Source organism: Gymnoscopelus braueri (genome assembly GCF_963280865.1).
Source record: "Gymnoscopelus braueri genome assembly, chromosome: 12".
Classification (NCBI taxonomy): domain Eukaryota; kingdom Metazoa; phylum Chordata; class Actinopteri; order Myctophiformes; family Myctophidae; genus Gymnoscopelus; species Gymnoscopelus braueri.
The window spans coordinates 8,706,644-8,723,496 of record NC_137614.1 but is presented as its reverse complement, the minus strand read 5'-3'; positions in this window follow the sequence as shown (position 1 = coordinate 8,723,496).

Sequence of the window (16,853 nt, the reverse complement as noted above, 5' to 3'; positions counted from 1 at the left end):
TGATTCACAACGGACATTCGACTTTTGCATTGTCATTAGGCTTTAAATATATTATATTGTTCTCTCAGGGCCGGCCGCTGCTATAAGCAATATGAGTGGTCGCTTAGGGCCACAACCACTAGGGGGCAAAAAAATAAAATAATAATAATAATAATAATTTCTACTTTCATATTGTAATTATGTAATGTATCTCCTATCCAACAACTAGCGTTATTATTTTAGTATGCAATACAAAATGACATAATGATTTTATAATGGGGGGTGTTTGGGGGGGGGCCACCCAAAAAAATCTTGCTTAGGGCCACGAAAATCCTAGGGCCGGCCCTGCAAGGAGAATTCCGGATTACCTTTTTCTTACCTTTTATATGATATTATTATATCTTAGGACGAATGGTACAGTAGAAAAAACTCCATCCCGAGTCCACCGCAGCTAAAAACCCCGAGCGTGCGATCCATGCACGTTTTTCTTTTTTATATCCGACGTTCATAATGACAGAAACCACGCCACAGTGTTTTTGTCCCAAGTGGGCCGCCATAGTGTTTACAAACTGACTTGGATGACGTCACGGGTGAAATTTCGTCTTACGAGACTTCCGGAGGGACTCGTCCAACACGAACACTGTGGAGGGTTTTCTGTCGATACGAACGTCAGATCTCACCAAAAAGAAAAGAGGAAAAAAAGTGATTAAAGTACGCGCATGGACCGTGCACTCTATTTTTTTAAGCCGCTGTGGACTTGGGATGGATTTATGATTTTTTTCTACTGTGGCCTACCACTCGTCACAAGCTCACAATGCGTCGGAAAGTGACACCTTGTGAGTTTGTAGATCTGCTATTTTTTTTCCGAATGTTTGTCCCAGTCAGAATAGAGACACTAGGATTCAAGTGGTTAAAAGTATACTGTAAGTGATACTGTATTTGTTTTGTTAAAAGGGGTCCTTCTATCTCTCCAGCCCTTCAGTAAACAGAGAATATATTTTCAGGTCAGGAATGAGATATACAGTGACAATTTCATCCAATCAGGAAAGAGATCTCATACAGGATACAGTAAATAGGTGAAATTGGAAGTGATTTTGATTTCTATTTTGAATCGAAACACTATCAAATTGAAGCTGACAAATTGGTTCTCTCTCTCCTGACTGGATTGAATTAACAACCCATCTTCAATTGCATTTTCTGTTTGCTAAAGAGCTGGAGAGGTGTGGGCACTCTATAGCAGTGATTTCTACTAGCAATAAACGTTTTGTTCTCAACAAAAACATATCACTTACAGCACCTTTTAATCTCACTATTATTTCACAGCTAGAAGTTGGCTCAATGAGAGAATGTACACTAATGACTATTCAGATCATTGATTAAACTCTCACCACTGTTATCTCCCCACCTACAGTTGTAGAATTCTGTACTAAATCTAATTTAGTAACAAACATATTCTTTCATGGGGATCCAGCTGGCATAAAGATCTTTTCAAATGTGGGTCTTCAGCCTAAGTTGTATCAATTTGGAGGTCCTTAACATGAAAATGTTTAAGAACACGTACCGCTCCAAATTGTAGCTCGATTCTGTTTCATTTCACATGAAGCCGGAAAGGACAGATTTTTTGCCCGCAGTCATACGATTAATTTCCACTGCTCAAAATTGGATGTTGAATAACTTTATGGGAAAGTAATGAATTATACAATGGGATGCGATGAATTGTGCAGCAGATGTTAGATTGGCTGCGGCTGTCTATCAGTCAACGTGTCTGAAAGAACAAATGAGTGAATTGAATGAATAAGGTCAATGCTAATTGCTTGTGTGCGTATAAATAATGAAGAGGGCCATTTTGCGCTAAGCAGTGGATATGAGATATCATTGCCTGATGCCATCTGCATGGGACAGCTGCTGGATGCATGCGGAAATAAGAAAGTCTTAATTTTACGGTTTTCCGTGGCCACAGTCTGGTACAGTATGATTACATTTTGAGATAGGCCCCCACAAAGATTGGCAATTTGGCATAGAGGCATAATAAAAATAATAATACATGCAAATGTATACATGCAATTTATTATAGCACTTTTCTAGATACTCAAAAACAGACAACTTTATGAAGAAAATACTAAGAGGTAAAAAAAAAAGCCTGATCGTTAAAATGAAACGATCAAAGGGGGAATTGACTTACAGTAGGTGGGGAATCAATGCAAGATCTGAAGTGATGAGTTTTGAGGGTGGCAATGGTGGGGGCAGCTTTGATGTGAGCTGGAAGTGAGTTCCACGGGGAGGGGGCTGCAACTGAGAAGTCCTTTCTTTGCTTTGTCTTGGGGACCACCAGGAGGTTGGCATCACCAGGCCTGGGGGGGAGGGGGGGGGGGTTTGAAGGTGGTCAGAGAGCCTGGAGGGGGGCGCTTGGTTGTGGAGGACCTTGTATAGGAGGTGTGCAGTATTTTGAAATCTATTCTGTGTTTGACTGGGAGCTGCAGTGCAATTCATGCAGGACTGACGTGATGTACTAACCTGCTATGCAGTGGTGGGAAAAAAAATACTCAAGTAAAAGTATCAATACTGCAATATAGAAATACTCTGTTACAAGTAAAAGTCCGGAATTAAAAAATGACTTGAGTAAAAGTACACACGTATTGGCTGAAGTGGGTAATGTGTGTTTTGTAATAATAATCAAAATCTACAAAGTAACTAGTAACTAAAGTTTTCAAATAATTGTTGTGGAGTAAAAGTATAATATTTGCCTCTGAGATGTAGTGGAGTAGAAGTAAAAGTACAGACAATTGGAATTACTCCAGTAAAGTAAAAAATACCTCAAAACTGTACTTAAGTACAGTACTTGAGTAAATGTACTTATAGTTACTTTACACCACTGCTGCTATGCCTATGTGTCTATTTATCCTTTGTCAATTAAACCTGTTTCTATCCCGCATTTCTTTTCTTTTCTTTTCTCTTCTGCTCTCACTCTACCTCTATACTCTCTTTTCTCGCGGAATCCTACAAAATGATGGAGCGTCACTTCTTTACTGTAAACCTGTGATAAAGCTACATTCTGATTCTGAAGAAGAGGAGGGGTAAGGAAGAGGAAGAATAAAACTAGGATAAGAAGCTAAAAAGAAAGGAAGAAAGGGGGAGGGCTTGTGGAGTAGTGAAATGATAAAAAATGTAATGGAGAGGTCTCCGGGGAGGGGGTGTGGGTGTGTTTGTGGGGGGGGGGGGGTTGCAGTGACTTACAGTTCACAGGAAGTCAATAAGCATTCATCATGTTGAGAAGAACCTGCGGTCAGGACGGTCCCTTGACACATGTGTGGCTGTAACTGTAGCGGCGTCCATTTTTTATGTTACGTTTATCTAAGCAACTGTCAATAGACATTATACAGAGACACCCCCCCCCCCACACACACACACACACACACACACACGCACACGCACACGCACACGCACGCGCGCACACACACACACACACACACACACACACACACACTCTGCGGTGGACGTTGTTTTTCTGTGACCTGCCTTGAATGATTCCATTCCGCTCACATTTCCCTTTTTTATTACAGATGAGAATAGAAGAGAAACAACATTGCAGTTCAATCAAAGTAATTGATTTTAACTCTAAAAAAAATATCTATTTTAAATAAGACAATAGATTTTGAAAATAAAAGTAACCTCTTTAAAATTATTGTATTTAAAAAAATGCAATTGCGAGACACGGCTGTACGACAAAGTATAATATAGGGCTTAAGTGGTTAATGAGAGTAATTGATTTTGTTGATTATAAAAATCAATTTGAGGGGGTGGAGGGGTGGGTGCGATGGTCTATAGTGGTTAAGGCGTGTACCACATATGGGCTCTGATGTAGCCTGACAGCGAGTCCCGGATTCGATTCCCCAAGCCCGTCGGACCCTTGCTTGGGCATCACTCCCCGTCCCTCTCCCCTGTTTCCTGTCAATCTCCACTGTACGAAATAAAAGGCTGAAAAGCTCAAAAATATCCAGTGGTGGAAAAAGTACTCCAGTTTTTCACTTACTGTAAGTAAAAGTATCAATACTGCAATGTAATTGCAGTATTGAAATACTCTAACAATAATACTCTAACAACTCTAACAAAGAAATACTCTAACAATCTCGACGCATTGTGAGCTTGTAGAGCGGCTATTTGCAAATGGCCGAAATGTATATACAGTAGGGCTGAAGTGGTTAATGTATGTTTTGTAATAATAATCAAAATCTACAAAGTAACTACTACCTAAAGTTTTCAAATAATTGTAGTGGAGTAAAAGTGCAATATTAGCCTCTGAGATATCGTGGAGTAGAAGTAAAAAAAAGTACCTCAAAATGACTTTTACTATGTTTTCGTGTCGATTTGTTGGTATAGAAAAAAGAAATATAAGTAAAGAAAATATTTATTTTTTTTCAAACCAATTCTCATTTATTCAAATATCAATAGAATAATGGTTAAGAAAACAACGAGCCCCTAGATGTGTACGAGTACTGTAGATTTGTTTTATTATTATTTTTAAAATAAATTTAGAGTAGCCAATAATTTTTACCCCTTTTTCTCCCCAATTTAGTCGTTATGCCAATTGATTCCTCCCCACACACATTTCTGTGTTGTCACTGCTGTCGTATCCTACTGACTCACCTGCCAGTGAGGAGCCCCCACCAGGAGGACGTAGAGCCTTCGTCCTACTCCTCCCGCCCAACACTCCCCGCTGACAGGTGCCGCCCCCCCAGCCCGTAGGAGTACGTGCAATGACCGATATCACCCTCCCCCCTGCCCGGCTTCCCTCCCCCCAACACGGGCCAATTGTGTCTCGTGTAGACGCTCGACAAAGCCGGATGCACCACGGTGGATTCGAACCCACAACCTCCGTGGTGGTGGGCAGGGACTTTTACCACTGCACCACCCGGGCGCACGAGTATACTGTAGGATGAGAGTGGCATGGCTTGCAGCTCATACAGTATGTTGTCTGAGAGCCAGCCAGGGGGTGGTTGCTCTACTCATGCTTTGCCTAATTAGACCTCCCCAAATACCCAGCATGCTCCAGTGGGGGCGAGGTTTGACACAGCCCACTCTAATTGCTTACAGGCCGCGGCAGCAGATGAGATAAAGTAAGTACATTTGCTGCCCGGATAAGAGGATTAAGAATGCGCTCCATATAGCGATCTGTGAAGCTGCACTAGTGGGACTGTGGTCTGGAGGAGCAGGAAATGTTTATGAGCATCAACAGGTTAGCGGTTATAGAGGAAGAAGCCGACCGACCGGCTCCAAATGGGATGCTAAGCAATTCAGCGTCGATAGATTATTGAACCGGTTGGCTTTATTAATCCTTTGAAACCGGGAAAGCGCCCGTGTCGTTTGAGGTTTTAACATAGGCGGCGGGTGAGCCTGAGAATTGGGAAGGCTAGGAGATCTGCCTTGAGGCTGGGGGGGTCGGGCGCGTGCGCACGGGCGCGAATAATTTAGTTTTTTGGCCGGATTTTGTTAGTTTCTCTTCGGTTAGTTCATTTCGGTTTTAGGATTAGGGTCAGGGTTATGTTATTTAATTATTATTTTTGCCTGATTTTACTGATTTATTATCAAAAAATTACTAAATAATGCTGCGCACAAATATTATATATAATTTGCACAATTCCCAGAATTTCCCAGCATAACATTTGGGAAGGCTTAGCCTACCCTAGCCTTCATTACCCGCCGCCTATGGGTTTTAACCACTTAAACCATTATTTTATACTTTGGCCGTTCAAAAATAGAAGATATACAAGCTCATAGCGCGTCACTTTGTGCCGCGCTACGAGCTTGTAGATCTGCTATTTTTGAAGAATCGTGACAAGTTGTGCAAATCTTTTAATATAGCACATTTTTATATAAAGCGAACATTTTTAACTGAAATATTTGCTTCTGAGGGGTCCCTGGAACAAAATATTTTGAGATGCGGGTCGGCGGCCAAATACATTTTTGTGGGGGTCCTTGACATGAAAAGGGTTGAGCACCACTGATATAGCAACATACGTTTTTCAGAACACTGTTGAGAAGACATTTTGTAGAATCGGGTCCTCTGCAGGTCTTAATGGGTTAACATTCCCTGAAACTTTCCTAAAGCCTTGAACGCTGAATGTGTAAGTGGGAAAAGCAAAGGAACGGCAAAGGCAAGCTAATTCTTAAATAGACACGGGGGGTATTGGCGTTCTCCATTATCCTTCGTCACGCTGTCAGGTCGGGAGAATTTAAATAGTACATTAACCTTAGACTTAGACGGGGGTTTTGCTATGACTTTCTATAAGTAGGCCGTTCCGCTGCGACATGCTGTTTGCCTTCTAACATAATACGCTGTGTGCAAAGCAGACAGCCGTATCGGAACTGAACCAATATCCTCACTCCCAGGCCCCAGGCTGCATGTGCCAGTGTCCCCCCCCCCCCCCCGCCCTCTCTGTCAGCTGCAATCCAGGGCTGCAAATAGAACCGTTCCCCGCTGAACCAGAATGACCTGCACACACCTGAGACAGCCCTTCGGCCAATCGGCTGACAGGAGACATGTCACACGGCACATGGACTAGCCCAGACAACATGGGGGAAAATGGGTCAGTGCGAGAGATGCGAGATGCAAGGTTCACGAGATGGGTTTGTTTGTTTGTCGCTCATTCGCACAGGTACAAGCAGACAAATGTTGGTGTGACTTGATCCGCACGATTGTGCCAACAACAAGAGTACACTATAACAACAAGATAATAATGATAATAATGCATATAATAATACAAAAAGAAAAATGTTTGTTTGTTTTTGTTTGTTCTCCTGCCCTTGCTTCCTCTCCTTCTGCCAAAGTGTCAGTTTTCTTAACCCATTTAGGGCGGGAACCCCTATTTGTAACTATACCTTTCAAGACGGGAACCCCTTTTGGGGTTCTTGTTGCTATGTACAGTATAATTTTTTTGTACTTTTTGAATAAATATTTGAAGTTTTTCAGAAAACGTTTTTAGAATCGGCCTCAGGTCTAAATGGGTTATATACCTTCTACCTGACGGTAATTTTTCGTGGTGATTTACAGCATAAACTTAAGAAACTGTGTACAGGATACTCTATACCTGTTCTGCCTTTTACTTTCCATTTCCCTGATGGTGATGGGAACACCACAGCCATTCTTCTCACCAAGATTGCTCCACAAGACAATTGCACCTTTGCAAACACTTACATTCACACCTGCACACACACACACACACACACACACACACACACACACACACACACACACACACACACACACACACACACACACACACACACACACACACACACACACACACACACACACACACACACACACACACAGAGCGAGAGAAAGGAGAAGGAGGCATATCAAGGTTTTCACTTAGCTAGGAATATGCAGTGGTGGAAAAAATGACTACAATCTCTTACTATAGTACAAGTATCGATACTGCGTGTAGATCTACAAGCTCACAATGCGTCACGATGTGACGCATTGTGAGCTTGTAGATCGGCTATTTTCACATGGCCGAAGTGGTTTTGTCATAATAATCAAAATCCTCAAAGTAACTAGTATTTCAAGTTTTCAAATAATTGTAGTGGAGTAAAAGTACGATATTTGCCTCTGAGATGTATTGGAGTAGAAGTACTTTAGTTACTTTGCACCACTGGGAATATGTCAAGACCAAAGTGATCTACAGTGAGTTTATAATATACAGTAGAGATGCTCTTGCCTGAAGGGCACAAAGGAATTTGATTGATGAGTTGTGACAATGACATCATCCTCTCCATTAATGTGTAAAAAATGACTTAAGATGCTTATACTATAATAGATTCCCACTCCCTGGTTTAGTATTCCCACATGATTTGACTGTATTGGCATAATGTATTCATTAGGCTACAGATCACGCAAGACAGGGCTGTGTTCCACCATCGTAGCTACAGGCAAATAATGAGTAATGCATATGCACAGGAACACAAGCCATCTGAAGAGAGCACATGAAAAGAGGGGAAAGTGCACCGCACATACTGTACATGCACAGACTCACAAACAAACTCAAATGCAGACACTTATGTACCGCGTGCGCGCACACACACACACACACACACACACACACACACACACACACACACACACACACACACACACACACACACACACACACACACACACACACACACACACACACACACAAAACCACACTTACATCCAATTATTTATGTCCACATCATATAAAACATTCCTTTTTCTATCTCACTCACACACACACACACACACACACACACACACACACACACACACACACACACACACACACACACACACACACACACATTGTAGTGGGCACAAGCAAGCATACACTAAAATATGCCTATTTGAATCATTTATGTATACCCATATCACACATAACATTCGCACACTCGAACTCTCAAACTCACGCACGCACACACACATGCACACACACACATGCACACATTGAAACATCGAAGCAGCCAGTATCCTTTAAAGCAGTGTTGCCTAGGTTACTGCATAAGCGCTGGCCTCTCGCGCGGCCCTCCACCGCCCCAGTACGGTGTGCTCGCTGCTCGGCACCAAACCCTCTTGATGTCTCTGCTCACTGTTCCTCTGTCTGTCTGCTGCAGTGCACGGAAAGTCACTGTAAGAGAATAATTTAAACCACTTAAACCTCTATACTGTACGTTGTTGAGCGGTGTCCCTCAAGGCTCTGTACTAGATGCTTTTCACTCTATATATATTCACTGAAAATAGCCAAGCTCACCACACGTCGCAGCGGGTTGTGAGCTTGACGATTGTCTGCGAAGGTTTTCCCAGAATACGGGTGCTGCTGGTGTTTAAGTGGTTAATAATTTGGTAATTTGGTCCACACTTGTGACTGTGTATTAGCACATACAGTGACGGTATCTGAATTTAACGCATGCTTTAGGTCATCATGGGGTCCAGGGACCCCCAGGGGTCCTTGAGGGGGAGCTTTTACATCTGCTATTTTTGAACATTATCGAAACAGCTTGAAAGAATTCGAAGATTCTTTTGAGAATTCTGAATTGTTTTACTCAAATCTTCTCTTTTGGGGGTCCCTGGCACAAAACATTTTCAAATATATATAAATTTGGGGGTCCTTGACATGAAAAGGTTTGAGAAACACTGCTATATAAGTATCAGGAGCAGTTGGCGCTACGGGGGCAGGCAGCACCTTGGGGAGTAGTTTGGGGTTAAGAGTCTTAAGTGTCCCTTTTACTTAAGTAAAACATTAACAGAGTATTTCTGCATTGTGGTATTGCCATGTACTTTTAATTAAGCAAAAATAATGGAATACTTATTCCACTTTCTACCACTGCTCTGCAGACTGTTCCTCTGTCTGCTGCTACCCTCAACCCTCCCACAGACTGTTGTCCTCCACTTTTAGCTTTCATCTCATCCTCCCAGTGCCAAATTATAGAGCTCGTGGTATTTGGATGTCTTAGAACAGGCGTGTGTGCGTGTGTGCGCGTGTGTGCGTGCGTGCGTGCGTGCGTGCGTGCGTGCGTGCGTGCGTGCGTGCGTGTGTTGTTTTGCTAATGTTAGGTGTACAGTCTCTGTTTGGGTTCAGGTTATAGGGTTAGATCAGTTATGGCAAAAACATCAAAGTCTACATCAAACGTGAGGTAGACTCGGGCAAATACTGTGGCATGGTCATGCTGGACCTCCAAAAGGCGTTTGACACTGTAAACCACGCAATTCTACTTGATAAGCTGAGGGCGATTGGTTTTGATTGCACATCACTAAATTGGATGAGATCTTACTTGGAGGGTAGAGAACAAGTGGTTGACATCAACGGAACCATGGCCTCATCCCTCCCGGTGAGCTGCGGGGTTCCTCAAGGCAGCATTCTAGGGCCGTTACTGTTCCTTCTATACATTAACGACATGAATGCTGCCTGTAACTGCAAACTGTTCCTGTTCGCTGATGACTCGGCACTCCTGATCTCGGGTGAGGACAAGTTGCAAGTTGAGGAAGCTCTCAGCTCTGAACTCTCAAAAATCCGTATCTGGCTTACCGATAACAAACTGTCTCTACACCTTGGGAAAACTGAATCCATCCTATTTGGGACCAAACATTCCCTAAAATAAAATAAAATGAAGGTAAATGACTTCAAGGTCAAAGTCGATGACACAATCATCACTAGCAAAGAAGAGATTACCTATTTGGGATGTATTCTTGACAAATACCTGACAGGTGAAAGCATGGCAACAAAGGTGATCAAAGGAGTAAACCAGAGAACCAGATTTATGGGCAGAGTTTCCTCTTTTGTCAACCCTCAGGCCCTCAGGACCCTCTCAGGGGCCCTGATTCAGCCCCTTTTTGACTATGCTAGCTCCTCTTGGTACTCCAACACCTCAGTGTCACTGAAGACTAAGCTTCAAACCTCCCAAAACAAACTGATCCGACTACTTCTCGGACTGGGGCCCATGACCCACCTCTCTCCCACTCACTTTGCCAGCCTAGGCTGGCTCAGGGTGGAAGACAGGGTTAAACAACTAAAAATGGGTCTGGTCTTCAAAATTGTAAATGCAGATTTGCCCGAAATGCCCCCTATACCCGCATATCTGTATAAATACCTCGAAAAAGTTAGTGACACCCACAGCCACGAAACTAGAGGGAGCGTAAACAACAATCTGGTACCACACATCCATAAAACAAACATGGGCAAATTCTCCTTCTATAGCACAGCCACCAAGGAATGGAATAGTCTAACCCCATCCCTCAAAAAATGCAGTTCGCTGGGCTCATTCAAAACAGCCCTAAAAACTCATCTTTCTGGAGGCCGAAAGAGGAGCTAGTACCAGTTTCCCTGTAGACAGACGACCCCCCCCTCCTCTTTTTTGTACATATTTTGTATTTCCTCATGCTTTTTTTGTATATAATTTTTTTTTTCCATGCTTCCCCCCCCCCTTTTTTTTGTACATATATTTTTTAATTTTTTCATGCTTTTTTTTGTACATAGTGGTATTTCTTCTGTATTATCTGTATTTTCATGTTGATTTTTGAACTGTTTGGTTGCTACTATATATGTCTATGAAATTAATTCAAGGACCCCAACGGAAACAAGTCCGCAAGGACTTTTTTGGCCGGACCTTTTAGACAAAAGCATTATAAATGTAACTGTGTTGTTTTACATTCTTTTGCCTAATAAAAATTTCAATCAATCAATCAATCAATGGCTATTGAGAAGGAATTGTGTTTTATACCTTAAATTGCTGTTATGTCATTCACCTTCTGCCTTATGACATGTTCTGACATGCTGAATATCATAGAGTCAATATGACATGGCACAGGTCTGGCATCAATTGTTTAGAGTAGTAGCCTTCAACGTTTTTCAGCCCAAGGACCCCTTTAGCTGAGAGAGAGACGGAGCAGGGACCCCCACTACACATTGTATAAAGTTGTGTTGCAGATAAAACGTTTCCATAGATTTCATAGACGGCTTCATAGACATGTTTTCCAGCACTATCATCAGTGTTGTGTAAATTAAAGCGTTTTTGTTTTGTTGTTGACATATAACTAATTAAACCTTCAATACTTAATTAACCCTTGGCTCTGTACTTGCTTCGCCCGTTTTTTGCCTTTACAGTACACCAAACCTCTTTGCCGAAAACAGCAGATTTACAAGCTCACAACGTGTCGTAGCCAGCTTGTAGATCTGATATTTTCGAAGACTGTTCTATAGAATAAGGCCCTCTCTTATCTTTATCTATAACTATGGCTCTCTCCCTTCTTTCCCAAAGAACTACTGTATCACCACTGAATGTTTAATGTAGGTCTCCCATCAGCTCATGTATAAAACTCCTATGTATAGGAAATACTCAAGTAAAGTAAAAAATACCTCAACATTTTACTTAAGTACAGCACTTGAGTAAACATGTGAAGTGTCTCCGACTCTGCTTTGCCTCAACAATTACTAATTTATACAGAATTCCACGACACTAGTCCTAAGTCAGTGCAACGTTCCCCAAAGTGAGATACTGCATAGTGTGTCTCTGCGGACTATCTGGATGTGTTCCTTCCCGTCGCACGTGTGTCTGTTTTTGTTTGTTTCATTCTCTTGTTGTGTCTGACAGGCACCCCTGGGTGATGCACACAGTGAGCAGGAGATGTGAAGGACGGGAGAAAAGGAAATACAGAAATAGTGTGACAATGAAACAGCATGATGGTTACAGATTGTAGAAGAAGAAGGTGAAATTCCCATCTCGTAAATGCATTTACAGCTCGTGTAAAACCACAGGTGTTTGAGAGGATGCAAAACTATCACACCGGTTGTAAAACTAGATTTTCTAGAGGGAGATGTGTAGCAAAAATTGATATTTCCCTAGAAATCATCAGTCAATGGCAGGCAGATGTCAGTGTCAAAATTGACAGTCTTCCATTGGGTCTAGGACAGTGGTTCTCAACCAGTGGTCCGGGGACCACCAGTGGTCCTTTTTAAAGCGAACATTTTTAACTAAAATCTTTGCTTCTGGGGGTCCCTGGCTGGCACAAATAATTTTCAGATGGGGGTCCATGGCCAAATGTATATCAATTTAGGGGTCCTTGGCATGAAAAAGGTTGAAAACCAGTGGTCTAGGTCGGAGATGGAGAGCATAGAAGAGTTCAAATTCCAACGTAGGGCTAACCACTGATGACCAACTGCACAAAATAGGCCCTTGGCTATACAAAAAAAGATTACAGCCAAGTAATACATTGAATACATGAATTGTATTAATAATGTAACTTACATAGCGGTTTTGGACCTTCATTTTATTGACTTTACTTCAAGATTCAAGAGATGAGATTCACTTCATTGACATATCAAGTTGTCTGCTTAAAAATGAACTAACCAGACAAAATGTATATTAATCACACACAGTTTCATAGTCAATCGGTTTAGAAAATAACAAGACATATTGAGTTTAACCGATTAAGACCCGGAGAAGCATCTGTGTCATTTCTCGATTTTAGCTAAAAAGCATTATCGTGAAAATCTGTGCAAATCTTTGAATAGATATTTTTTAAAGCGAACATTTGTAACTCAAATCTTTGCTTCTGGGGGTCCCTGGAACAACATATTTTAAGATGGGGGTCCGCGGCCAAATACATATAACTGTGGGGTCCTTGACATGAAAAGGTTTGAGAACCACTGATATTGAAACTAAATATTACAAAATATTTGTAGAATCGGCCTCAGGTCTTAATGGGTTAAAAATGATTTGGCCTCCTTGTCCAATCTGTAGCTATCAATAGTAAGTTTGTGTGCAGTATGTGAACAAAGCTACACAAAGAACAATGTGGTGAAGAGGCTTGTAAAAATCAGGATGGCATTGCCCCCACTACCTTTGAGGGGACATACTGTACAGTGTATACATACATACATACATACATACATACATACATACATACATACATACATACATACATACATACATACATACATACATACATACATACATACATACTGTGTGCAAAAAGGTCACATCAGCCAGATGAAATATAAAAAGTATCAACTCGAAAATACAAATCAAGAGTGACTAATTGTGAAGCATCAATCCATGGAACTGTGTTTCATGGATTGGTGTATTATACCAGTGGTTCTCAACCTTTTCAGGCCGTGACCCCCCAAAATAATCATATTTGAACTGGGGACCCCCAACACTGACAAGCACTTAGAATTGTAGGAGTTGAGACATTCAATTTAGTTTGACTCTGTTCCACAGATAAATATTGTGTGAAAATAGCAGATCTACAACGCGAGGCGTTGAGCTTGTAGATCGGCTATTTTCAATGTTTTTGCCTCTTTCTTATATCATTTGACAATTTGGCCAATGTTAGACCAGTTTTTATAGTATAGTTTGTTGATTACCTTTGATGCAGTAATGGTCTTTTTTCTTTCTTTTCTTTCTTTTTTTTTTTTTTAGGTATTAAAAAGGTCTTAAGTGTCACTTCACTGTCATCTGGGGAACCCCCCAAAATCATGTGGGGACCCCCCTGGGGGTCCTGACCTACAGGTTGAGAACCACTGTATTATACTAGAGCCTTCTTACACAGGGACAGAGAGAGAAATATAGCAAATTGACTCAATGAGAGGAATCAGTGAGCAGCTTTAGAGCATGTTGTTGTACGAGGGTGAAGAATGTGAACCACACAGAGAGAGACTTGGCAGGCAGGTGATTTCTGTTATGTGCAGAAAGCCTCTCGTTGCTGTCGGGCAGAAAACCTTGAATGTCCAAAAATCGTTTCTTTTCCGGGAAATGGGAAAAAATAGCCTGTGTTCCAATGGACCCGATGTACTGTAGTCATTGGTTAAATATTTATAAAACCCACAGACAGACTTAACGACTTTCAAAAAATAGCAAAAACAGAACATCTACTATACGAGCTCACAACGTACAGTGCAGCGCATTGTGAGCTTTTAGATTGGCTATTTGTGTTACTTCTGTGTGCCACTCTCATACAACGAAGTATAAAATAATCAATTAAATAATAATTGATGAAAACAAAATGAAGACATAAAGAGATTAAATATGGAGATACGTGGTTTCTACCCAACAGTACCTGTGCCTGCTGTCCCATGCAGACGTATGGTCACAGCAGGCAGCGAGGGATAAACGTGACAACACTCAATCACCTGGTAAGTGGAGGCCAGACAGCAAGCAGCAAACATCTATCCAAAACCAACCTGCCTTAATTAATAAAGTCTCAGTAAAAAACACCATGCACCCCTATTAACCCCCTAATGACTCCAATTAACACCAGCCATTAGGAATGCAGAAGAGTTCCAGGTGCTTTGGTAGATAACCCAGCTTGTGGCACGCACCCAGGCATGCAAATACACACAACCACGCAAAAGCACGCACGCGCGCACACACACATGCACACACACTTACCTCATCCATGACCCTCACAGTTTAAACATGCATGCACACTAAAGGACCACAGTGGAAACTAGAAAAGGTGCTCCTCGGAGCACTGGTCTCCGCCAGGTCAGGTAGGCCTATACTGTAGGTTATTGTGGGCCAGCAATGTTTGGAATTCGCCAATCAGGATGGAATATGAAAAATTGGATAGATCCGTCTTGATCACGTGACTATAGATGCACTGTGTACCGTTTTTTGTGAAGTTTGGACAAAATCTGTAGGATTAATTAATATCCAAAAATGTGTTTTGCAAAAATCGGCTTCCTGGTGGCGCTATAACAGGCTGATGTGAAAGATTTGGGCTCTGGCATCCAGGGAGTGTGTATGCAGAGTTTCACACAACGGTGCCAGAGATTAGCTGTTCACGGACGGACGGCGGACACACGGACGGACGGCCTTCGGCCTGGCGAAGACAATAAGATGCTTTATTGTGTGTATTCTTTTGACAATGGGGTGCAGCTGTATTTATTTTGACATCATAAACATTTGTCAATAAAGCTCCTACAGGCCCGCACCCATAGAGGTATAATATAACTAGAGGGCGGATTGCCCCACCCCCCCAGCTATTCATTTCAACGCAATTGCTCAGTGGTGTTTTGAAGCACCCGGAAGTAAGAAATATTGGTTCCATATTGGTTCCATGGGTCCATTCCATTGGTTCCATGGGTCGTGACGTGTCGTGAGCATGCGCACAAACGGGAGATGCACGCGCAGAAGCATTTTAAGTGCATTCTCAGGTTTGACCACCAGGCTTGGCCGCTTCACTGTTCTACCGTGGTTCTGGGGGCTTGCCCGCACCTGGCCTAGAGGTCCTGGCACCTAGGCTCATAAGCAGCCTGCCGGCGCACTGTGGGTTCGAGTCCCGTTCCCGACGGTCTTTGCTGCATGTCTCTCCCCATCTCTCTCCCCGTTTCCTGTCCATCTCTACTATGAAACTATAAATAAAGGCAGAAAAAGACCCACAAATATATTTAAAAAAATATGATAAAGCTCCTACAGTAATACGAAAGCAACAGAGTCAGAGAGAGTTACTCGTCAGAAGGAGATTCATCTAGTTTGATAAAGAACTCTGTTTTGTCACGCGCAGTGTCTGGAGATTTGACTACTCCCTCTGTAGAACAGCGTGCCAAGCAAAGACATGATCAAATACATGTGTCTGCTCCCCTTAATGTCGGACAAACCTCCTCAGAGAAACATCCTGCTATGTGATTCTGTGTCAGCCTTTTTTGTTTTAAGTATGAAAGGAATTAACTTAAATCACATCACGTCAGTTCAGATACCAATATAAAAAATGTTAAGACAAAAATAAAAATAAATGACAGATAAAGAATAGCTCTGCGTTCTTACACTCAGCTGTGTGTCAGGGGGACATACAGTACCAGAGAAAAAGATTATACGGCATATATACAAAGAATATTTTAATATCTATCCAATACAAAAAGCAAGGAAACATGGTTAATTTATGTTGCTCCTGGTGTGTGTCTCAAGATTGTGGGGAAGATAGGTACTTTACCATCCATGTTCATTATTACCAGTGGTGGACATTGAAGTACATTTACTTGAGTATGTACTTAAGTAAGTCTTACTTAAGTAACTGCACTTTACTCGAGTATTTGTATTTTTGGATACTTATGACTTTCAATCCACACTGCATTTCAAGAGACAAATATTGTACTTTTGATTCAACATTTAGGAAGGGAAAAAGTTTATAATGAAGACATGAAGACAGACTATGAAGACAGACTATGCACCCACTATGCACCCACTATGCACCCACTGCACACAAAATGAAGTGGAAACCGAGCTACACTTCCTAACCGTCTGTCCATTGTACCAAGACATCAGAGACACATACTTCCCACAGATTACAACCACACACGGAGATTTTGAAAACATGACCAATGACAAAAAACTCCCATATCTGCTGGGCGAAGTACAACAAT